Source organism: Equus quagga, chromosome 10 (assembly GCF_021613505.1).
Source record: "Equus quagga isolate Etosha38 chromosome 10, UCLA_HA_Equagga_1.0, whole genome shotgun sequence".
Classification (NCBI taxonomy): domain Eukaryota; kingdom Metazoa; phylum Chordata; class Mammalia; order Perissodactyla; family Equidae; genus Equus; species Equus quagga.
The window spans coordinates 65,693,326-65,719,486 of NC_060276.1; the positions used below are offsets into that span (position 1 = coordinate 65,693,326).

The 26,161-nt window shown below is 35.1% G+C and overlaps 1 long non-coding RNA gene across 1 annotated transcript in view; it reads right to left on the bottom strand.

The window, feature by feature from the left end:
• Positions 1–704: 704 nt before the first annotated feature.
• LOC124245945 (uncharacterized) overlaps positions 705–26,161 on the bottom strand; it is a 60,025-nt gene continuing 34,568 nt past the window's right edge. Inside the window, exons 3-4 of the long non-coding RNA XR_006890361.1 lie at positions 15,813–15,850; positions 705–756 (exon numbers count right to left, since the gene is read on the bottom strand). This is a non-coding gene — a long non-coding RNA (uncharacterized LOC124245945). The remainder of the gene's footprint in view (positions 757–15,812; positions 15,851–26,161) is intronic.

A 26,161-nucleotide genomic window follows, 5' to 3' on the forward strand; every position in this document is an offset into this window, starting at 1 on the left:
ATTAATATAGTTACTCCTGCTTTCTTTTGCTTAATATTAGCATGGTATGTCTTTCTTCATCCATTTGCTTTTAATCTATATGTGTCTTTATACTTAAAGTGGGTTTCCTGTAGACAATATATAATTGGGTCTTGTTTTTTGATCCACTCTGACAATCTCTGTCTTTTAATTGGTATATTTTCACCATTGATGTTTAAAGTGATTATTGATATATTTGAATTAATATTTATCATAATTGTTACTGTTTTCTATTTGCCTCTCTTGTTCTTTGTTCCCATTATTGTCTTCCAGTCTTTTTCTGCATTTTTTTCATTTTTAATTGAGCATTTTATATGAACCTACTTTTTATCCTTTCTTAGCATATCAGTTATACTATTTTTTTTTTTTTGCCATTTTTAGTGCTTGCCCTACAGTTTGCAATATACATTTACAACTAATCTAAGTCCCCTTTCAAATAACACTATACTGCTTCATGGGTAGGTTGAGTCCATTATAATAACAAAATAATCCTAATTATTCCCTCTCATCCCATATATCATTGCTGCCATTCATTTCACTTATGTGTAAGCATACATATATATACATAATATATGGTATACATTCCATCATACAGAATACTTTTTTGCTATTATTATTTTCAACAAACTGCTATCTGTTAAACTGATTAAGAATAAGAAAAAATAAAAGTTTTTATTTTACCTTCACTTATTCCTTCTTGATACTCTTCCTTTTCTCAAATTAGAAGAAAAGAGGCAACTGTAAAACAAAATGAGAGCATTTATTTGGGGTCTTAGAATTGAAATTTGGGGAAGACAGGTTCTTGCAGCAGCCAGAATAGTGTCCCCTTGATGAGTAAAAGTCAGGAATTTTTATTAGCAAAAAGGAGATCCCAGACATATTACCTCAATTGTTTGTTGAGATTTATGATTAGAGGGTAAATTTTTGTTACAGTTCATTGGCGTACTCAAGGACATCTTCTTACCAGAAAAAGTATATTTTTGCACAGTCCTTCAGAAAGTTCTTTCTTTGCAAATAACTCCCTTTTGGAAACTCAGCCAGGTAAGCACAGTTTCATATTTTTAACAAGATGGAGTCCAGAGTACAAAATGTAGTCACTGCTGACAACTTGTTTCACACTTTTTTTATGCAGATCTGAATTTCTGACCTATATTATTTTCCTTCTTTCTGAAGAATTTAACATTTTTTTTGCATGGCAGGTCTACTGGCAACAAAGTCCCTCAATTTTGTTTGTTTAAGAAAGTCTTTATTTCTCCTTCACTTTTGAAGGATAATTTCACTGGGTAAAGAATTCTAGATTGGTGGGTTTTTTCTCTCAACACTACTTATTTCACTCCACTCTTCTTGCTTCCATGGTTTCTGAGGAGAAATCAAATGTAATTCTTATCTTTGCTACTCTATAAGTGAGGTGTCTTTTTCCTCTGGCATCATTCAAGATTTTTTTCTTCATATTTGGTTTTCTGCAATTTTAATAAGATATGTCTAGGAGTAATTCTTTTGGCATTTATCCTGCTTGGAGTTCTCTGATCTTCCTAGGTCTGTGGTTTGGTGTCTGATGATAATTTGGGGGAATTCTCAATCAATATGGTTTTAAACCATTCTTCTATTCCTTTCTCTCTTTCTTCTCCTTCTGGTATTCCCATAATGTGCATGTTACACTTTTTGTAGTTGTCCCACAGTTCTTGGATATTCTGTTATCTTTTCCGTACTTTTTTCCAAAGGTCATATTTGTTTATTTTCTTGTATACATTGAAAGTTTATTTTTAGTAGAATAAGAAACCCTCATACACTGCTTGTGGGAATGCAAACTGGTGCAGCCACTATAGAAAACAGTATGGAGATCTCTCCAAAAATTAAAAATAGAAATACCATATGATCCAGCTATTCCACTTTGGGGAATTAATCAAAGAATATGAAAACACTAATTCAAAAAGATATATGAACCCCTATGTTCAGTGCAGCAATATTCATAATAGCCAAGATTTTTCAGTAGTTTTTACTCTTTGCTTTTCAGTTTTGGAAATTTCTTTTAACATATCCTCAAGCTCAGAGATTCTTTCCTCAGCCATATTCAGGCTACTAATAAGCCCATCAAAGGCATTCTTCATTTCTGTTACAGTGTTTTTGATTTCTATCATTTCTTTTTGGTTGTTTCTTAGAATTTCCATTTCTCTGCTTCCATTGTCCATGTTCTTGCATGCTGTCTACTTCATTCATTAGAGCCTTAGCACATTAATCACAGTTGTTTTAAATTTCTAGTCTGGTAATTCCAACATCTCTACCATATTTAAGTCTGGTTCTGACACTTGCTCTGTTTCCCCAAAATATTTTTGCCTTTTAGTATGCCTTGTAATTTTTTCTTGATAGCCAGGCATGATGTAGTGTGTAAAAGAAACTGCTATAAATAGGCCTTTAGTAATGTGGTGTGTGATGTGAGGGGAGGGGAAGCATCTATAGTCCTATGATTAGGTCTCAGTCTTTTAGTGAGCCTGTGCCTCTAGACTGTGAACTTCACAAGTGCTTCTCAGTTCTTCTCCCCTTAGGTGGGACAGGATGGCTAAAGTGGGCTGGAGTTGTGTATTTCTCTTCTTACACATAGAAGGGTAGAGAGGGCTAAAGTTGGGTATTTACTCTCCCTCAGCTCAGTTAGTCTCTGAAAAACTCTTAATAGTTTAGAATCTGGTCAAACACTTTTATTGAAGGCAGACCTTGCTAAGAAAAACAGAATGCTCTGGCATACTTCAAAATAGTTACTTTTTCCCTCCCCCTGCTGGAAGTATGAAGGGATTTTTCTCCAATATTTACTTTGAGGACCTAATATGGCTCTTCGAGGTAAAATTCACAAAAGTGTGGGGACTTCCCCAAGACTGGGTCTCCCTGGAGCTTTCAACTTTCAGACTTGTCCACATGGAGCCTCTAGCAACTCAATAATTACAGTTTAGGTTTTCCTAGCCCAGTACTGTTTCTTGCATAGGTTTCTGCTCTGGTAAGCTGTAATTCTTTGTATTCACCTGTCTGTCTCTCCAATTTGGGAGGCAGTGGTTTGCCTTGTGACTTCACTTCTCTAATCATCTAAGAAGAGCTGTTTGCTCAGCTTTTTACTTGTTGTTAGGATGGAGTGACTACTTCCAAGTTCCTTACGTGCTGGACTGGAAATTGTTAGTCTCCATTTGCTTTGTAATTCTGTCTCTTTGTATTTTAAGTGTTTCTCTAAGTATTATAATACCTAAATTTTCATAGACAAATTAGTTAATATTTAACAACTTCTAGTAAAATGCAGAACACCTGAAACCATATAAGTTTTGACATCTACCTATCACTGACCTTTTTTTTTATAGCTGTCATAAAAAATCCCATATAGTGATGTTATAAGTTTGGCTTTCAACATTCATACAAATTTTTAAAAATATTAAAAGGAAAAGATAATGCTTTTTACTCAGATTTTTCCTTGATGCCTTAAGAACCAAATCCCTTTGATATCATATTCCTTTAACCTGAATATCTTCTATTAGCATTGTTTGTTTTTTTTTACCAGATCTGCTATCAATGATTTCTCTTAGTTATTCCTCCTCTGACAATGTCTTTATTTTACTTTCATTCTGAAGAATATTTTCCCTGGATATAGAATTCTGTATTAACAGTTCTTTTCTTAGAGCACTTTAAAAATGTTGTTCCACTGTCTTGTGGTCTCTATGGTTTTAATGAAAAGCCCAGTTACTCAAATCATTTTCCACTGCAACTGCTCTGTCCTTTTTTTACTAGTTGCTTTCTCGATTTTTTTTTAATATGTGGTTTTCACCAGTTTTATTATGACTTGGACATGTTTTTCTCTGAGTTTATCCTCGTTTGGGGTTTTCTGAGTTCTCTGCTTGCTTACTCCTCACCTCACAGACCCACAGACATGAATATTAGAACTTTTTATGTTGTCTTAAAGATCCCTCTTTTCTTCTAAATTTTCCTCTTTTCTTCAAATTGAATAATTTCTTTTGCTCTAACTTCAAGTTCATTGTCTCTTTTCTCTGTTATTTCCATTATGCTAATGAGTCTATCTAGTGAGTTTTTCAGATATTATATTTTTCAGTTCTATAATTTACATTTGGTTATTACTTTACAGTTTCCATGTCTCTGGTGAACTTCTATCTTTCCATTCACTGAAAGTATTTTTACCTTTATCTCATGGAGTATAGTTAAAATATCTGCTTTAAAGCTTTTGATAATTCCAACGTTTTGATCATCTTAGGATTGGCATTATTGCATTATTTTTTATGTTGAACATTTGTCATGTTTTCCTGGTTCTTTTCGTGTTGCATAATTTTGGATTATATCTTGAATTTTTAATGTTATGTTGTGTAGACTCTGTATTTTGCTTTAATCCTCTGGCGATTGTTATTTTTCTTGCTGTTTTTTTTAAATAGACAATCAATCCAGTTATGTTCAAACCACAAGTTCTGTCTTGCATTCTGTGAGCAGGGATCTAATCTCAGTTCAATTTTTAAGACCATTCTTAAATTACTTTTGTTCTGTCTCATGCATGTATCACTCATGGCTTAGTCTGAGACTTGGATCATGGTTTAAAACTATTCCATTTTTAAGGCTTTTGTTAAGCTGCTTTGAGTCTGTCCCAATTACGTGCAGTTCAGCAGTAAGCCCAAGATTTTATAGGTTTGTATACAGAATTAAAGGATCCTCTTCTCTTGTTTTTCACTTCTCTTAACCCCCCTCCAACTCTTCCTGGGCCACAAGGTCTCTTTTCTCATTTTCTGTGACCCAAAATATGGGCTTTTAATTGGGATTTCAGCCGTCTATGTCACTGCTCTGATGTGCATCTCCTTGACTTTTGTTTACTTTTGTTTTCTTCTCAGAGTCCTTGGGGGTAGTTGGTTTCTGCATTCATACAGAATTTTTAGTTGTAATCAAGTAGAGAAATAGGCTTCAGGTTCTAGCCTGCCATGCTAGATGAAGAAGTCTTGAATGGCCTTTTAAGTCACTTAACTCCTCTTAGACTTGGTTTCTTTATCTGTAGAATGTGAGTAATAATCCTTGTCCTATTAATTTCAAAATTGTTGGAATGGTAAAGTGAGATAATGTATATGAAGGGATTAGTATATATTAACATTTCTCTTGCTGACACAGTTCACACTCAGTATGACTGCTAAGTAATGGAAAAATCTTCTAAAAAAATTAGTAATTTTTAACTTTTTATTTGGAAATAATTTTAGACTTCTAGAAAAGTTGGAAAAATAGTACAGAGAGCTGATATATATCCTTCACCTGGCCCCCCTAATGTTAATAACTTACATAACCAGAACACAGTTATCAAAACCAGGAAGTTAACAGTTAATTTGATGCTATTAACTGAATTACAGATGTTATTTCAATTTCACCAATTTTTCTTTGAATGTCCTTTTTCTGTTCTAGTGTCCAATTCAAGAACCCACATTGGATTTAGTTGCTGATACTTCTTAGTTTACTACAATCTGCAGTGGTTCCTCAATCTTTTGTCTTTCATGATCTTGACATTTTTGATGAGTACTCATCAAATGTTTTATAGAATGTCTCTCAATTTGAGAACATCTGATATTTTCTCTTGATTAGATCAAAGTTATAGATTTTTGGCAAGAACATCACAGAAGTGATGTTGTGCATCACATCCACATGAAGTTGGCACATTTTATTATTGGGAATGTTAAATGTTAACCTTGATCTCTTGGTAAAAAATGTATCTCCAGGGTTTCTTCATTAAAAATTTATGAATTTTTATTGTAGACATAAATATAGGTGTGTGTATATTGTATATATACCTTGAGACTATGCAAATATTCTATTTCTCCTCAACCTTTCACCTGCTGATTTTAGCATGCATCAATGGATCTTGTCTACAGTTACTACTGTGATGTTTGCCTAATTGTGATTTTCTATTTCTCTCATTTCTTCTACATTTATTAATTGGAATTCTTCTGTAAGGAAGAGCTCTCCCTTTCTCCTATTTATTTATCAGTATGGACTTATACATATTTACTTTATTCCATGGATTAGTAACCATACTATCTTTATTTATTTTCTTGCTCAAATTGTTCTGGCTCTGGCCATAAGAACTCCTGCAGGTTGGCTCCTTGTCCTTTCAATATGCCTCCATTCTATTTCAAACATGTCCTTATTTTCTGGTACACAAAGTGTGCTAGGCTTATCTTGTATTCTTCCTGTCTCAGTCCTGGAATCAGCCACTTTTCTAAGGAACCTGGTTCTTTCTTAGTATAATAGTATTTAGAAACCAAGATTTTGGCTCTAAGTGTGCTTGTTGATAATGGAATTCCATTGCTCCTAGGCCCTCTCAGTGGACAGAGCTAGAAAATATATGTATGTATACTAATACACACATCTATATTTCTACATTTAGCTGTCTACTGTCTATCTATCTATCCATCCATCATCTTTAAAACATGAATTCATACTAAGTTCATAAAACATGAGTTCATAACAAATTTACAAAGTAAGTTGTGCCTCATTTGTGTATTTGTGTATAATTCCTTTTATCTTTAGCCTTATAGTATTCAGTGAAAATACTGTTTTCCACAGTTACTTATGTTATTAGTTTCTGAGGGCTGCTGTAACAAAGTACGAAATACTGGGCGGCTTAAAGTAACAGAAGCTTAATGTCTCACAGTTCTGGAAGCTATAAGTCCAAAATCAAGGTGGCAGCAGAGTTGGTTCCTTCTGAGGGCTGTGAAGTAGAATCTATTCCATATCTCTCTCCTAGTTTCTGATGGTTTGCTAGAAATCTTTGTCTTTTGGATGCACCACTCCCATGTCTGCCTTCATCTTCACATGGTGTTCTTCCTCTGTCTCTGTCTCTTCACATCATCTTCCCCCTGTGCATATCTGTCTGTGTCCAAATTTCCCCTTTTTATAATGACACCAGTCGTATTGGATTAGAGCCCAACCTAATGACCTCATGTTAACTTTATTACCTGTGTAAAAACCCTATTTCCAAATACAGTCACATTCTAAAATACTGGGGGTTAGTACTTCAACGTATCTTTTTGGAAAGACATAATTCAACCCATAATATTTGTATTGGTTCTTTTCTTCCCCACCTGCTTCAGTTATATTGTGATCGTGTATCTTTAATTTAGTCGTGTACATTTGTTATTGTTTTTATTCCATGTACTTATTTACTTATGTTGGAGGTATGTGAAACATTACTATGGTACTAAGAGTCAAAGTTATACAAAAAGGCATACTCAGACAAGGGGCACTCCTCCCTCATCCTTACTACCTTGTTACCATTTTCCCATTCTTTCTAACAGACTCTCTATATTGAGTCTCTCCCTTGCTGGCTTTAATGAAGGAAACCACCATATGGACATGTCCATGTGACAAGGAACTGTGGGAAACCTCTAGTTGCTGAGGACGGATTCCAGCTGATAGCTAGCAAATAGCTGAAGCTCTCAGTCTAACAATCCACAAGGAACTGAATTCTGCCAATCACCATATGAGCTTGGAAGTGAATCCTTCCACAGTTGAGCCTCAAATAAGTCCCAGAACTGGCCAACACCATGACTGCATCTTATAAGAGGCTCTGAAGCATAAGACCCAGCTAAGACATGACAGATTGCTGACCCAGAGGAACTTTGAAATAATAAATATGTTTCTTAAGCCACTAAGTTTGTGGTAATTTATTACACAGAAATATATAACTAATACAGTACTTCATTGTTTAGATATAACATAGCTTATTTGACCACTCTCCTATGTGTGAGCATTTAGCTTCTTTACCAATATTTTGCAATTGCAAAAAATGTTGCAATGAACAACCTTGTGCATATGCATTTTCATGTTGTTAAAGTCATAACTTCAGAGTAGATTCCTAAAAGTAGGGTTGCTGAGTCAAAATAAAAGTGCATGTGTGGTTTTGTTAGATATTGTCAGATTTCATTCCAGAAGAGTTGTACCAATTTGAATTCCCACCAGTAATTACTCACAACCTAAAACAGAATGTGTTGTCATACTTTTTAATTTCTGTCAGTCTGAAAGATGAGAAATTATATCTCAGTGTTGTTTTAATTTGACTTTATCTAATTATGAGTGATTTTAATATCTTCCCCTTAGGTTTGAGAGCCATCTTAATTTTTCTTTGGGGATGGATTAATGGCATTTTGGGAACTCAAAGAATGAATCTATTCAATATATCATGATCTCCAGAGCTCAGTTCAGGAATCATATTCAAGGTACCAAGGATTTTGAATAAATCTCATTGAATGAAAGCTCTATGCGAATGCACTAGTTATTTCTTTATTTCTAAAATTTTTACTGAGGACCCTGGCTTTTGTCCACACTGAAATGGTGTGAAAAGAATGTCTTCAGAAAGAATTCTAGCTGGAAGTAGCATAGTAGTGGAGGGATCAAGGGTTTTGGAGTTAATAACATCTGAGTTTGAGTCCTGCATCTGTCCCTTACTAGGAAAATGACTTGGGGAATTTACTGGACCTCTCTGAGGCTTCATCTGTAAAAAATGGAAATAATAATGCCCATTTCTGGTGGTGGTTGTGAAGGTTTAAGTATGATAGTGTATGTATAGATCCTAGCATATAGAAGTTATATTTCTCCTTTCCTTTTCCCTTATTCTTCTCACTAATCAAGGAGGAAAATACCAAAAATGAAAATCACAAAAATAAGTAATAAAACAATGACCCACTTTTTGATCCTTTGGAAACCATCTCAAGAATTTACCCCAAAACTCAAAGTTAAACACAGAAGTGATATTCTTGGTTGGAATACCTTCCTCTTTCCCTCTGCTTCTTCAAATCTTCTTCTATCTGAATTTTTTTTAGCACTTATAACCTATGCCACAAACTCAAGCACCCAATGATTCTTTAACCAATGTGGTCAATAAGAATTTATTGAGCACCTCCTACTTTGCAGTTTCATTACCATTGTTACACCCTATACAATGTGACAGCACGAAAGGACTTTAGATAGGACCTGGACCAAACTCATCCTTTTACAGACTTTGCAGGCTGGCTCCTCTAACCTTGTGTGCTGCCTACACTTGTTTTTCTCATCTCTTATTTTTTTAAGTTCATGCTTAATTACTGTGGGAAAGAATAACTGTAAACAGCTTTAATTAAATCATACTTATAAAAAATTTCTTATACTCCACTTTATACTTTTGGTATTGTTGATCTTTAAAAATTAAATGGTCTTTGATAATGGGTCTATTCTGTATTGCCTTATTAAGACCAATCACTTCTTGTCATCCCATTTTTTATCCTCTTCTTTTATGGAATTATTATCTTTATTTAGAACTGTTTTAAACATTGAAAAAAGATTAAAAATTAGATTATAGATTTTAAAAATGAAAAATATTTTTAAAAAATTATAGATTAGAGGGACTAAGCCCAGTGGAAGGAAGTCACTTACCCAATATTTCATAGCATGTTAGTAGCAGAATCTAGGTTTCCTGACACTCGAGTCAATGTTAATCCCATAATTTGTGGTGGTTTTTCTAATTCTTTTTATACAGTCCATAAGTTAACCCAAGAACCTTTGTGAGAAGAGTGAAACAACCTAAAATTAGTAAGTAGCTAGCAGCAGGCTGGCTGCCCAGGGCAACGTACTGCTGATGGATGGTGAGATTTCGACAGATGGGTTTCTCAATTCCTTTCCAAACTCCAGCTAGTTGATAAATGAATTGTGCCTTTCTCACTACTCTGACAGAATTGCTGCTGTTTTCTCTGGGCTACTCGTGCTCAGGCTAGGCTCATGAGTGGAAAAGAGAAAGAACACTTGGAGATTTGGGCCTGGGACTTGGCTTCTTAATTTGTTTCCAGGTCAGAGGCAAACAGAACACATTCTGGTTAAGAATAGCTCTCTAATATACAGGTTTGCTTATAACCAAACTATATCCTGAGGCCTGAAGTTGTTGTGAGAAGAGGCAAGGAAGGACGAACCCTGGTCAGTCACAGGTCATGGAATTCAATTTAATTCAATTCAAAACAGTATCTTCAATGTTCCAGGCACTGTAATACTTCCAGGGACCCAGCAATCACTACAACGCTGCTTCTGTCTTTGAGGAGCTAACAGTCTAGTAACGTTCGCTGTCATAAACAAAAATTATTATGAGGCAAAGAAGTCTAAAACAGATGCTATAACAGAAACCCAAGTAGTGTTCTATGAGAGTAGAAATGGAGGAACAGTTATTTTCCAATGAGGCACATAGGATAAGCTTCATGAAAAGGGTGATACTTGAGTTAGGCTCTGAAGGTTAGGATTTTAGTGACTAGAGAAGAAGTACAATGGCAGAGGACAAACGTCAGGATGTGTGAAATGTACTGACCAGAACCAGACAGGAATTGTAGGAGTTTAGGATGAACGGAAGGATCTTATAGAAGATGACTCTGACAAGGCCAGATTGTGGAAAACTTGAAAAGCCATGTGAAGTGTTTGGACTTAAATATGTAGGCAGATTTTTGACAAGAAGAATGATGTGATTCAAACTGTTTCATTCTTCTTCTTTTTTTTTTTTTTTTTTTGAGGAAGATTAGCCCTGAGCTAACTGCTGCCAATCCTCCTCTTTTTGCTGAGGAAGACTGGCCCTGAGCTAACATCCGTGCCCATCTTCCTCTACTTTATATGTGGGACACTTACCACAGCATGGCGTGCCAAATGGTGCCATGTCCACACCCGGGATCCGAACCAGCGAACCCCGGGCCATCAAAGTGGAATGTGTGCACTTAACCGCTGTGCCACTGGGCTGGCCCTCAAACTGTTTCAAAAGAATAATTCTGGCAGCAATGTGGAGCTTATAGAAAAATGAAACAATACTAGAAGCAGGAAGAAGTTATTGCAATAGTTCAGTGAGAGATGATGATGGTCGCAGCTAGGACAACGGCAGTGGAGATGGAAGAAAGAAGCTAGATCAAAAAGTTACTCTGGAAACAGAATGGATGGAATAGGCAAATCACTTCAGTGTTGCTGGCGAGGAACCAGAAGGAGCCAAGGAATTTCATCTGTATGACAAGTTGAACCAGGATGATTTAAAGTGGGGAATAAGGAATAGAAACAGGTTTTTGGAGGTGGAGAAATGACAGAAATTTTGAATTTGAGAGGCCTATGGTACATGCAGGTGAAAGTTGTGTGGTTAGCTGATGCATATAGACATGTGGAGCTCAGGAAACAAAACCAGACTGGAAGTCAAGATTTGAGAGTCATTAAAACATGGTAGTTGAAGTCATTGTATGACATCAGCCACAAAGAGAGAATGAACTGAGAAAAGGAAGCCAAGAGTGCAATCTTCAATAATCTCCTAATTTTCCAAAACTGGGATCTGGACTCATCTTTCTATTATATGCAGGAATGTACATAAATTAATGGGGGTGAAAATTGGATTTTTGAATTTTTATTTTTTCCTTTCCACAATTCTTTACTCCCTAAATTTTTGTCACAAGTATTACTCTTGAAAAGGAAAAACAAAAATCAAAGAAAAAAGCATTACTTTAAAGGAATACATTATACAATTTTTGAAAAGAAAAAAATACTTACATCTCCACCAATATAACAAAGCTATATTTTTATTTCTCCATGTTTCTTTCCAGTATCTATTCATATATTTATAAGAATGTGCCTACATTGCTATAATTGGAGCTCATGTACTATTTTTGTCCGTTATTAAAATTTAGTTTTCCATTTTAATTCAGTTTCCATATATATTTTTTTCATGCTGTGTGGAATTTCATCAGGTTCATGTACTGTAAATTACTTAGTTATTTCCCTATTGTGCCAAATACCATTTCAAAAATCATCAATGAGAAGAGCTTGACTGATACTTTCCTTCATTCTCTCGTAAGGATGGTGGTGAGAATGAGGGAGAATGCAGTTCTGAATGACTTAGGTCTACCAGTCTGAAAATCATTTAACAGCAGAAAAATCAAAATAGTCATGATTCTCAAAGAAAACTGTTTCCATTTGATCACTGCCTATACGTTAAAATTCTTCCTTCTGCAAGTTTCCCAGTTCAAGTATGAGACCATGCCTTGAAATTTCTGTAATTTCACAGTTTATTCAGGGCTCATAAACAGCCTCCTACTTATCTCCCTCAGTTTGTTCTGAGACAGGACTTCAGATGAGCCCTTGGTCTATATTACCCTGTCTTAAACCAACTCTGCCTAATTGCCCGTTAGCTTCTGGGGACTGTGCCCCATAAATCTTAGCTCGTCACCTATTTACTCCTTTGGCTTTCAACCCACAGCTCATCCTTCCATTTATGGTTTATCTCTTCACTTCTCTCCCCCTCCCTGTTCGCTCCTGGCTTAGTGTTTCTCAGATTCCCCAGTTTGGAACCTCTGTTTTGGCCACAGTACCTTCAGAAGCAGCAGGCAGCATCAAATTGTTTTTTTACTGCATACTTACTCACTCTAAGGCAAATTAAAACAATCAGCTCCAATTTACCATTAAGTACAAGGCTTCAATCATGCACGCTGTTCTGGACAGTATCTCTGTAATAATCATTGCCTTGTAATTCTGTGTGCATTAAAGCAAACACAAAATTAGGAAGATATGACAGGCAAGATTTACTCTGCTGACATAAGAGTTGTAGTGGGCTTCTGTGTATAAGGCTGAAGGCAGAAGTTGGGCCTCTGGGATTTTTGCCTTCATCAGTGCCTGGTTACAGACAGAATAAAAAGCATATGGTCTCACAACCGAAATGCATGAACTGACCACATAAATCGATCAGTTAAGTACTTATTAAACACCTTATATGTGTTCAGTCTTGTGGTAGGCTCTGTCGGAGATGCAGAAAAAAATGAAATATAATTCCTGTCATAAAATTTTTACATTATTGGACATACAAGTCACATGCATGAAATCAGAGCAAATAACATAAGGTAAAGGATTAAGCTGTGTGATATGGATTATATTGAGCAATACCAGTCCAAAGAACAGCGAGATTGATGAAGTCTTGAACTGGACTGGATAATATCTTAAAGCTAGGTAGAGAATGGAGAACATTCCAGGCAAGGAAAATAGAAATGGGTGGATATAAGAAGGTAAGAATGGATTAATGGGATCGACAGATGCAAAAAGACTGAAAATTAAGTCAAATAGATAATGTAGGGCAAGTGGTTCTTAAAGACTGGTCCCCAGACCAGCAGTGTCAGCATCACCTGGGAACTTGTTATAAATGCATATATTAAGCCCTACTCAGATTTACTGAATCAGAAACTCCAGTGGTGGGGCCCAGAAATCTGTGTATTAACAAGCCCTCGCAAAGATTTTGACGCATCCTCAAATTTGAGAACCACTGATGTAGAGGAATGGAGGGAGAATCATTGATGGAGAGAAATGGAGAGAAATAAGGTTGTAAGGTAGGATGGGCGCCTTGAATCCAGGCAGAGGGTGTTTCACCTGATGTAGTGGGAAATGAGTCACTGGGGGTTCTGAAAAAAAGGAAGCGAGGATGATTATTGAGGCAATGATGCCCCAAAGAGGTGAAAGTCGGAAGGAGGCTGTTGCAGTAATTCAGACAAGATGATTGCAGTCTAGCCTTAGTTAGAGGCATCAGAAATGGAGAGAAATAACAGGAATAATGAAAATAATAACCTTTACTGAGAACGTATGTGCCATGAATTATGCTGAGCCTTTTTATATGTGTTAACTTATTTAAGCCACACAGAAATCTTACGAGATTAGCAATATTATTATTCCTATTTTACACATAAGGAGGCTAGCAAACAGATTCTGGGTCTGAGGGTAAAAAGGCAGTGATTACGTTCTAAGATAAGCCTTGAGGTTTGAGCCTGGGAACTTTTCTGATCTAGTTTTTGTCGTAAACTCTACCACATCCTCCTTTTTTTTTTTTTTTTTTTTGAGGAAGATTAGCCCTGAGCTAACTGCTGCCAATCCTCCTCTTTTTGCTGAGGAAGGCTGGCCCTGAGCTAACATCTGTGCCCATCTTTCTCTACTTTATATGTGGGATGCCTACCACAGCATGGCTTGCCAAGCGGTGCCATGTCCGCCCCCGGGATCCGAACTGGGGAACCCCGGGCGGCCAAAGCGGAACGTGCGAACTTAACCACTGCACCACCGGGCCGGCCCCCCTCCTGTTTTCTTAAATGCACATAACTCTTCTCACCACTACCACCCCAATTTCTGGGCTCTGGGGAAATATAGATGGCTAATAAACATAAGATATTCAACCTTTTTAGGTTATTAACCACAGGTTAATAGATATTCAACCTCTTTAGGTTATTAACCACAGGAATTAACCACAGGTAGGGGAATTTAAAACAAAATATTTTGGAAAGCTCTTAAAAACAGGAGAAATATGACTGAACACTTTCTAATTCAGTTTACTTTTGTTTTATTCAAAATATTAATACAGCATATAATTACCTCTCTGGATACATCTCAACAGTAAATGATTCGGAATTCATATATTTTTAAAATACTAACAAAAACACCAGGGTTTCAAAATATAAAAATAGTATAATGTATGGGGGGGGGTCTGCAAAACCACCCTCAGGTTCAAGTGATTAGCTAGAAGGCCTCAGGACTCAAAATACAGGCATTCTCACAGCTTAGATTTATTACAGCAAAATTATACAAAGCAAAATCAACAAAGGGAAAAAGTATATGGGGTGAAATCTGGAGAAAAATCAGGTACAAGTTTCCAAGAGTCCTCTCCAGGTGGAGTCACACAGGATGTGCTTGATTCCTCCAGCACTGAATTGTGACAACACTTGTGAGGTGTCTAATGGAAGCTCATTAAAGATTCACTTTAAAGATTTAAGTGCCAAAAGTTTCTACTGGGGGCTGGTCATGTAGGCACCCACTGTCCAGCATATCGCAAGATTTCAGACCTCCTGAAGAGAAGCAGGTGTTCAGCCCATTGTTTGTACAATTTAGGCACAGTAAGCCACCCTGCCACCCTTATCAGTTAGGGATTGGTGGGATCCCTCCCAAAATCCAAGTTCCCAGACACAAGCCAAGGCCCAACCTTGCAATTAGGCTTTGCTAAAGATAGCAATCTTATACCTACTACGTTAACTCTTTCCTGCACAGATGGCATGCTGGAATCCCAGAACACCAAAAACTAGTATTGCAATTACTATTTCATATCCAGTTTGTTTGATTCTAAAACCTCATAGACCTGGTTGACTCCAAGGATTTGGTGGATAAGAGAGAATAAGAAGTCAGTGATAACTCCCTGGTGCCATGCAAGTAACTTCATAATTGCCTTCTATTCTGCTTAACAATGTGTCTAGAAACATGCGTTCTTTGATTATGGTCATTCTCTTTCTTTCTGATATTATAAAGAGACTGACTTGCCTGAAATAATTATCCAGATTTGTCCACGTATGATGCCTTGTTAGATTTACAAAACACCATTCCTTTGTAAATTTGATTATGGAATGTGCAATGAAGTTTGGAGGCAAAGGAAAATAATCATTTTAAAGTAACTATTTTAAATTAAATAACACTTTTGTCCCAGTGTGTATGTATTATAGTGACGGATGCTATTGAGGTCTGATAGGTGATACAGGTGTACAAAGTCATCTGTAATAAGTTCCTTTCTGCCTAGCTCACGATATCAATCTTTGTGAGACGTAAATAGTGATAAGATTGCCAGCACTGCCTGCTGTCACCAAAGCCATCTAAGAAAACTCTAAATGCACACTAACATCCATGTTATCTGGTGATTCAAATCAGCATTGTAGCTCATGTTATAGCACATTATCTGACAATATTCATTTAGCGCACCCCCAGTCTATAGCAATCAAAATGAGGCTGTTTACCTGAGGTGTCCTGGACACATTTCCGTTCTTCCGGGCCACTGATTCCAAAGTACAATGCAAACACCGTGGAAACAGAAAAAAGATGTCATGGTAAGTTATAGATTTTTAGGGCTGGAAAATACTTTCAGATCATCTTCTTGGTTTATATATGAGGCAATTGTGCCTCAGAAAAGTGAAGCACTTGGTCCAAGGTTACACAGAACTGAGACTTAAACCCAATTGAGTTTCCTAGTCGGGCATGCAGTCTACTATGCTATGCTGCCATTCACATTAGGCATGTTAAAGGAATTGAGGAGGAAGATACTTGCCAAGAAACAATTTATCATTACTAAATTGGAAAAAGCATCACTTGTTTAATCATCAACATTATCACCTGATGCTTCTTTGATCATTTCTGCTTATATTCTGGGTATGTTATATGTGATGGATTTTGGGTCAGACATCCAAATACATCTATCTCACCTGAAATCACAATATCATATCCTCTCAGTATCAGGGCATGAAAGTTCCTTGTGGACATAAGAATACATTACTGTGAAAACCCTCCTTGTATTAAAACAGTACCAAACACCCCAAAGACACTTTAAAAAATATTTGCAGATAAAATCAAATGACAATTATTCTTACCAAATGATCTAACATGGAGTTTGGTATCTGCGGCAGGAATGAAATAGTGACCAAATAAGTATGTGACTTTTGGCATTTTCCACCTATGGACATTTGGTATGAAACACCTCTATTTCAAACAATTTATTTAAAGCAAAAACGGAAACCCTACTACTTAATATAATTTTTAAACAGAAATAACCATAACATTACTTATTTTTCAAGCTGGTAAATATTTTTTAACTGCACTTATGTTATATACACTTACATTGGTGGCTTAAGCTATTTGACTAAAGCCTCTCAATAAATTATCATTATCAGTTTATTTTTCATATTTACATTTTATTGCTTGCCTGACACACTGCTATTCTTTAAGGTGTCAGACTCTAACTTGCTTGGAATAACCAAAGGTGTCTTAGTAGGCAAAGAGAGATCATTTAAGACTTTGTGGGGTGTGCATCTGCCAATGCAACTGTAAAGGAAGTACATTTTGTGCATCTAAAGAAAGGAAACAATCATGATTGCTAACTCTTATCGAAATTCTGTGACCAGAAATTGTCATACATACTTTAGACAAAGTTGTTTATTTGCTTTTTCATTTGTTAAAAAATTCCATGATTCAATTTTCTTTCAAAGGACCTTTCTATACTTTTACAACACTATAGCTAAAACTAATTAACAGGATTATTTCATTAGACTCTTCTAATTATCTGAAGCATAGAATGAAAGGATGAAAAATTCATTTCAGGACCACTCCATAGGAAAATACTTTCTCCATTTTTGTGCCTGAATTGAACAAGTTTTGAGCACTCAGCAGACAATGCACACAATACTCATGATTCTCTCGTTTTCATTGTAAAGCATGATGTTACAGGTTGGTGCGTTTTCATGATCTTGTTATTTTATGTGTAAAGCTCTGGATTTCAGATTCACATATATTTCAAGTACTTCTCTGCCTCTCCACAAATCTCCTGTGAGCACACAGCTGATGAATTTTTACAAATACGATTTTATTCTATTTATGCTGCTAAGCCATTTCACGTATCTGTTAGCAGAACTGTCTAAAGCATGAGCGTCTCAGTGAGGGCCATGTTGGTAACCTCAGGAAATACAGAGAACTTAGAAATTTAAGAAGGAATGGAAAAGATTTTCTTTATCCTCCAGAAATGTAGTTTTTATTTCCCTTTATTCTAGGATTGAAATACTTAAAAGCAAACCTTAGATAGTGATGAAAAGGTATTTTTCTTTGACCTTTCTTAGGTGGAGTTGTAGAAAATGCACAAAAAGAATGAAAAACATCTTGTGAAATTTTTAATCTCTTACATTCTAGGCAAAAAAGAAACTTTACCAGAAAAATTGTCAGATGTGTTAACAAATTGGAACTCGAGTTTTAAAACTTGTTTGCATTACACATTGAACAGTTACATAAGGGGTTTTAAAATTAAATATATGTAAGCTATAAAGAATCACATACCCCTTAAACACCCTCATTTCCTCTACCCAGTTTAAAATTCATGAGTCCCTGTCAGATTTCATTGCCTCCCCTCCCTCCTCAGAGATGAACAATAGCCTGAATTTTGTGCTTACCATTTCCTTGCTTTTCTTTATGGTTTTTTCCACATATATAATATCTTTAAATCATATATTGTTTGTTTGTGCATGTTTACAAACCTTATATAAACAGAATCATGCTGTAGATATTTTTGCGGACCTGCTTTTTTTGCTCAATATCATGGTCCTAAGATTCGTTTGTATTGTTTCGTGTAACTGTATTCCATTCATTTTCACTGCTGAAAAATATTCCATTCCATGATGATAACAGATTTTTATACTCAGTCCTCTAGTGGACATCTGAGTTTCTTAAAGTTTTAGCTATTACAAATAGTGATGCTCCCGTTCTCTTGATACATAGGTGCAAGAGTCTCTCTAGTCTGACGGTGTGGTGGACAGATTCTAGGGTAGCCCCTGCCCGTGGTCTCCACCTGCTGATTTTCAGACCTTTGTGTAGTCTTCTCCACTTGAGTGTGGGTGGGATCTATGACTTGCTTTTAATCAATAGAATACAGCAAAGGTCATGGGATGTATGCCGTTACCTTCGTAAAAGCATAACACTTATCTTGCTGGAGTCTCTCCTTTATTGGCTTTGAGGAAGCAAGTGGTTATGTTGGTGAATCCCACACAGCAAGGAACTGAGGGTGACCTCTAGGAGCTGAGAGTGGTCTCTGGACTACAGTCAGCAAGAGAAAGAAGCCATTTGTCCTTCAGCAGCAAGAAACTGAATTCTGACTACAACCTGAGTGAGCTTGAAAGCAGATCCTACCCCATGAGACCACAGGCCTAACCAATGCCTTGAGTGCAGCCTTTTGTGATCCTAAGCATTGGACCTAGGTAAGCTATGCCTGGACTTCTGATCCACAGAAACTATAAAGTAATAAATATGTGTTGTTTTAAGACACTAATTTTGTGGTATTTTTTAATATAGGAATAGAAAACTAATACAGACTGCAACTCACAATAGGAAATACGTTTTACATTGTGACCAAATACAAATACACACACATGCATGCATGCACACACAAATATATATATAACTGAATCAAAAGTTTCACTAAACCATATTAATATTGTCTACCTGTGATGCACTCTATTTTTTTCTATACTATTCGCATTCATTTTTAAATGCTGCTTGTGACCCACAAAATTTATTTTGTCAATCATTAATCGTTTGTGATGCAAGATGTGAAAACACTCCTGTATAATTTTATCAAAAGATAAAGTTGCCAGGTAATAGCCTTTGCACATTTTCAACTTTATTGGATAATGTCCAGTTGTTTTCTGAAATGACTGTGCCAATTCACACCCTCTTCAGCAGTGCAAAAGTGTTCCAGTTGTTATACATCCTTATTCCCAACACTTGATATTGTAAGACTTCCTCATCTTTGCCAACCTAGCAACTGTAACATGGTATCCTATTGTATTTTAACTTGAATTTTCCTGATTATTAATGAGGTTGAGCATCTTTTCATACGTTTTTTGGTAGTTCATATTCAGATCTTTTACCAGTTTTTTTACTCAGTTTTTAACGTTGTTCATGTATGTTGGAGACCTTCCTCGTCAGTTCTATGTGTTGCATATATCTTTCTCCAGCTCATAGCTTTTGTTTTTTCTCTTTATGTTTTCTTTTTAACATCTTCATTTTAATGTAACCACATTTTTCATTCTTTTCAATTATGTTTTGTACTTTTGGTGCTCGGTTGACAGATCCTTCCCTACTCCAAGGTCATAAAATTTTTCTCCTATATTATCTTCTAAAACTGTTATAATTTTGCCTTTCATGATTAGGCTTTAAAATGATCTAAATTTAATTTTTGTTTGTGGTATGAGGTAGATCGTCTAATTTCATTTTATTTCATATGGATAACCAGTAGTCTTAGCATCATTTATTGAGAAGTCCATCTTTCACTGACCTACAGTGACAGCTCTATCATAAATTAAGCTTTCATATATATATATGTCTGTTTCTTGACCCACTATTTTGTTTCATGGATAACTTTATGTCTACCCTGGTCAATACTACAATGTATGAATTAATATAGCTTTATAATTCTTAAGATCTGGTAAGAAATGACTCTCCACCTTCTTCTTTACAAGTGTCTTAGCTACTCCTGGTCCTTTGCACTTTCATATAAATTTTAGAAGCAGATTATCACTTTCCGTAAAATGAACCCACCAGGATTTTCATTGAGATTTTAGTGACACTATAGATCAATTTTTGGATAATTGACATCTTTATAATATTGAGTCTTCCAATCCCTGAATAGGACATATCTCATCATTTATTTATATATATTTTAGGGTCTCTCTATAAGATTTTGTAATTTTCTCCATAAAAGTCTTGCACTTCTGCTAAATTTATTCCTGGGTACTTGATGTGTTTTGCTACTATTTGAATATTCCAAACATTTTTCACGGTTTTTTTGCTGGTAAATATGAAACATTATCGATTTTATTGTATATTAGCCTTGTATTTAGCAACATTGCTATATCCTCTAATTAATCACAAATTTTTTTTCTGAAGATAATTTCGTATTTTCTATGTAGTCAATCATATCATTTCAAAATAATGGCAGTTTTGTTTCTTCCTTTCCAGTCTCTATATTTCTTTTCATTATTCTGCCTTATTGCACTAATTAAATCCTCTAGAGCAATGTAGAATAGAAGTGATAGTGAGCACCTTTGTCTATTCCTATATTAAGTGGGATGTTTTTGGTGTTTCACCATTAAGTACAACGCCTATTATAAACTTTTTAGTAGTTACCCTTTGTCAGGTTATGTATTTTCTACTCTACTTTGGTAAGAGTTTTTATCACAATGAAGGTTGAATTTAATCAAACATTTTCTGCATATATTAAGATGAAATGTTTTTTTCCTTTGATTTGTATGTGCAGTGAATTTTACCAGCTGATTTTCTAATATTAAATCAACTTTCCATTACTGGGATAAACACAACTTGGACATGATGTATTACTGTTTAATACATTGCAAGATTCAATTTGCTAATCTTTTTATTTAGAATTTTTGCATCTATGATCATGAGTAAAAGTGACCTATAATTTTCCATTTTTATCCTGTTCTTTTTGGAGTTTAGGTTATTGCTAGCCCTAAGAAAAGAACTGGGGAGTGTTCCTTTTTCTTTTTAAAGATTCCTTATTTTTCTATAGAATAATTAATAGAAGAGTAGAATTAATTGTTCTTTGAATGTTTGGTAGAGCTCATGAGACAAATCATATGGGCCTAAAGTTTTTTCTTCTGTGATTGTTTTAACTATCATTTTAATTTTTATAACGAATTTAGGACTATTTAAATTTTGTCATTTGATCTTGAGTCAGATTTATTAAGTAATATTTCTCTAGGAATTTGTCCATTTTATGTTTTCAAAGTTCTTATATAGAGTTATTCATAATACCCTCTTGTTTTCTTTTTAACGTTTTTAATCCTCTATAGTTATTTGTATTTTCTCTATTTTTATTGACAAGTATCATCAGAAAATTTTCAATGTTATAAGTCTTTTACAAAATAAACTTTTCGCTTTGTTGATCTTCTTAGTTGTTTGTATATTTTCTGTACATTAGCTCCGTTTCTTTTCTTTCTTTATTATTTCCCCCATTCTTCTTTCTGCGGGTTTACTCTGTTGTTATTTATCCACTCACCTACTAAAGGACATCTTCGCTGATTCCAAGTTTTGGCAATTAGGAATAAAGCTGCAATGAACATCCATGTGTAGGTTTCTGTGTTGACATAAGTTTTCAACTCCTTTGGGCAAATACCAAGAAGCCTGATTCTTGCATCCTATGGTAAGAGTATGTTTAGTTTGGTAAGCAACTACCAAACTGCCTTCCAAAGTGACTGTACCATTTTGCATTCACACTAGCAATAAATGAGAGTTCCTGTTGCTCCACATTGTCGTCAGCATTTGGTATTGTCAGTGTTCTGGATTTTGGCATTCTAATTTGTGTGTAGTGGTTTGTCATTGCTTTAGTTTGCATTTCCCTAATGACACATGATATGGAGTATCTTTTCATATGCTTATTTGCCACCCATATATCTTCTTTGGTGAGGTGTCTGTTAAGGCCTTTGGCTCATTTTTTTCATCAGGTTGTTTGTTTTCTTATTTTGAGTTTTAAAAATTCTTTGTATATTTTGGATAACAGTCCTTTATCAGATAGATCTTTTGCAAATATTTCCTCCCACACTGTAGCTTATCTTTTCATTTTCTTAACAGTGTCTTCCACAAAGCCGAAATATTTAATTTTATTGAAGTTCAGCTTATTAATTCTTTCTTTCATGGATCATGCCTTTGGTGTGGTAACTAAAGAGTCATTGCCAAATGCAAAATCATTTGGATTTTCTCCTATGTTTTCTTCTAGGAGTTTTATAGTTCTGCATTTTACATTTGGGTCTATGATCCATTTTGAGTTAATTTTTGTCAAGTACGTAAGATCTGTGTCCAGATTTTTGTTGCATGTGGATGTGCAGTTTTTCCAGCACCATTTATTGAAAGACTATCTTTTCTACATTGTATTGCCTATGCTCCTTTGTCAAAGATCAGTTGACTATATTTCCGTGGGTCTATTTTTGAGCTCTCTATCTCTATTCTGTTTCATTAATCTGTCTACTTGTTCACCACCACCACATTGTCTTGAATACTGCAGCTTTATAGTAAGTCTTGAAGTTGAGTAGTGTCAGTCCTCCAACTTTGTTCTTCTCCAACAAGTGTTGGCTATTCTGAGTCTTTTGCCTCTCCGTATAAACTTTGGAATTACCTTGTCAATATCCACAAAACAATACACTGGAATTTTTATTATGATTGCATTGAATCTATAGATCAAGTTGGGAAGAACTGACATCTTGACAATATTAGGTCTTCCTATCCATGAACATGGACTATTACTCCATTCATTTATTTTGCTTTTATTTCTTTCATCAGAGTTTTGTAGTTTTCCTCATATAGATCTTGAACATATTTTGTTAGATTTATGCCTAAGAAATTCATTTTATGGGTGCTAATGTAAATGAGATTGTGTTTTTAATTTCAAATTCCATTTGTTTATTGCTGGTACATAGGAAAGCTATTGATTTTTGTATATTGACCTTATATCCTGCAAACTTGCTACAATGGCTTACTAGATCCAGGAATTTTTTGTTGGGTCTTTCAGATTTTCTCTAAGGAGGATCATGTCATCTGCAAACAAAAACAGTTTTATATCTTCCTACCCAATCTTTAAATCATTTCTTTCCTTTTCTTGTTTTAATGCATTATCCAGTACATCCAGTATGATGTTGAAAAGCTGTGGTGAGAGCAGACATCTTTGCCTTGTTCCTGATCTTAGTGGAAAAACTTTGAGTTTCTGTAGGTTTTTTTGTAGATATTGCTTATCAAGTTAAGGAAGTTACCCTCTATTCTTAGTTTTCTGAGAGTTTTGATCACAACTTGAAGTTTCATTTTACTAAATGCTTTATCTGCCTCTATTGATATGTTTATGTGATTATTCTTCTTTAGCCTTTTGATGTGATGGATTACATTAATTGAGTTTCACATGTTGAACTAGCCTTGTACATATGGAATAAATCCCACTTGGTCATGGTGCTTAATTCCTTTTATACATTGTTGGATTCAACGTGCTAACAATTTGCTGAGGAATTTTGCATCTATATTCATTGCAGATATTGACCAGAAGTTTTTTTTTCTTGTAAAGTCTTTGTCTGGGTTTGGTATTAGAGTAATGCTGGTTTCTAGAATGAGTTAGCAAGTATTCCCTCTTCTTCAATCATCTGGAAGAGATTATAGAGAATTGGTATAATTTCTTCCTTAAATGTTTTGTAGAAATCACTGGTGAACCCACCCAGGCCTGATGATTTCTGATTTGGAATATCATTAATTATTAATTCAATATCTTTAATAGATATAGGTCTATTCAGATTGTCTATTTCTTCTTGTGTGTTTTTGGCAGATGGTGTCTTTTAAGGAATTGGTCTATTTCATTTAGGTTACCAAATTTGTGGGTGTAGAGTTGTTTGTAGTATTCCTTGATTATCTTTTTAACATTCATGGGATCTGTAATGATGTCCCCTCTTTCATTTTTGATATTAGCAGTTTGTGTCTTCTCTTTCTCTTTCCCTCCCTTCTTTCTCTCCTCCCTCCCTCCTTCCGTACTTCCTTCCTTTTCTTTCTTCCTTTCTTCCTGGCTAGAGGCTTATCAATTTTATGGATAATTTCAAATAACTAGCTTTTGGTATTGTGGATTTCTTGTTTTCAAATAATTGATTTCTGCTCTAATTTTTATTATTTCTTTTCTTCTGCTCATTTCAGATTTAATTTGCTCCTTTTTTCTAGTATCCTAATGTGGAAGCTTAGATAACTGATTTTAGATCTTTCTTTTCTAATGTATGCATTCAATACTGTAAGTTTCCCTCTAAACATTGCTTTTGCTGCATCCCACAAATTTTGATAAATGTATCCTCATTTTTAATTAAAAATATTTTTTTAAGATTTCTTCTTTGACCTATGTGTTATTTAAAAATATGTTGTTTAATCTTGAAGTATTTTGAGATTTTCCAGCTGTCTTTATCTTATTTGATTTCTCATTTAATTCCATTGTGGTCCAAGAGCAGATATTGTATAATTTCTATTCTTTTAAATTTGTTACGGTGTGTTTTATGGTCCAGAATATGGTCTATTGCTGTTGTTGGATGAAGTAGTCTATAGATGTCCATTATCCAATTGATAGATGGTGTTGTTGAGCTCAACTATGTCCTTACTGATTTTCTGCCTAGTGGATCTGTCCATTACTGATAGAAGGGTGGTGAAATCTCCAACTGTAATAGCAGATTCATCTATTTCTTCTTGCAGTCCTCTCAGTTTTTCTTTAAGTAGTTTGAGGCTCTGTTGGTAGGTGCATATACATGAAGACTTTTATGTCTTTTGGGAGAATAACTGACTCTTTTATCATTATGTAATTCCTCCCTTTATTTCTGATAACTTTCCTTGCTCTGAACTCTGCTCTGTCTGAAATCAATATAGCTACTCCTGTTTTCTTTTGATTAGTGTTATCATGCTATATCTTTCTCCATCCATTTACTTTTAATCTCTACATGTCTTTATATTTAAAGTGGGTTTCTTATAGACAACATATAGTTGGGTCTTGTTTTTTAATACACTCTGACAATCTCTGTCTTTTAATTGGTGTATTTACATCAATGATGTTTAAAGTGATTATTGATATAGTTGAATTAATACCTACCATATTTGTTACTGCTTTCATTTGTTTCCCTCGTTCTTTGATATATGATAAAAATCATGTATGATACATATATATATATATATATATATATATATATACAGTCATGCATCACTTAACAATGGGGATACGTTCTGAGAAATGTGTCATTAGACAATCTTTTCACTGTGCAAAATCATAGAGTGTACTTACACAAACCTAGATGATATAGCCTACTACACACCTAGGCTGTACGGCACAAATCTTATGGGACCACTGTCATACATGTGGTCTGTTGTTGACCAAAATGTCATCACGCAGCACATGATTGTACACTCTGTGTTTCTATGAGTTCAACTTTATACACACACACACACACACAAAGATATCTGACATATAAGTGACAGCATACAGTATTTCTCTTTCTCTATCTGATTTATTTCACTTAGATAATGCCCTCCAGATTCATCCATGTTGTCAAAAATGGCAGGATTTCCTTCTTTTTAATGACTGAATAACATTCCATTATATAAATAATTATATATATATATGATGTTTTCTTTATCCATTCAACTACCAATTGACACACGTTATTTTCATATAACATTTGGCATAAATTCATCTTTAAATGTTTTTTGATAGGTGGACATGACGTTCTGAATAAAAGGAACCACTATAAATAGACCTTTAGCAATGTGGTAGTGATATGTATGGGTAAGGAACACATTCTATAGTCCTAGGATTAGGTCTCAGTCTTTCAGTGAGCCTGTGCCCCCAGGCCATGAACTTCACAAATGCTTCTCATTTCCCTGCTCTCCTTAGGTAGGACAGTATGATAGAGTGGCCTGGTATTGAGTATTTCCTTTCCCCCATGTGGAAGGCTAGAGTGAGCTTGTTTGGGGTATTTTCCTTCCCTTAGATCAGTTAGGCTCTGATACAACTCCAGCAGGTCAGGATCTAGTTAAA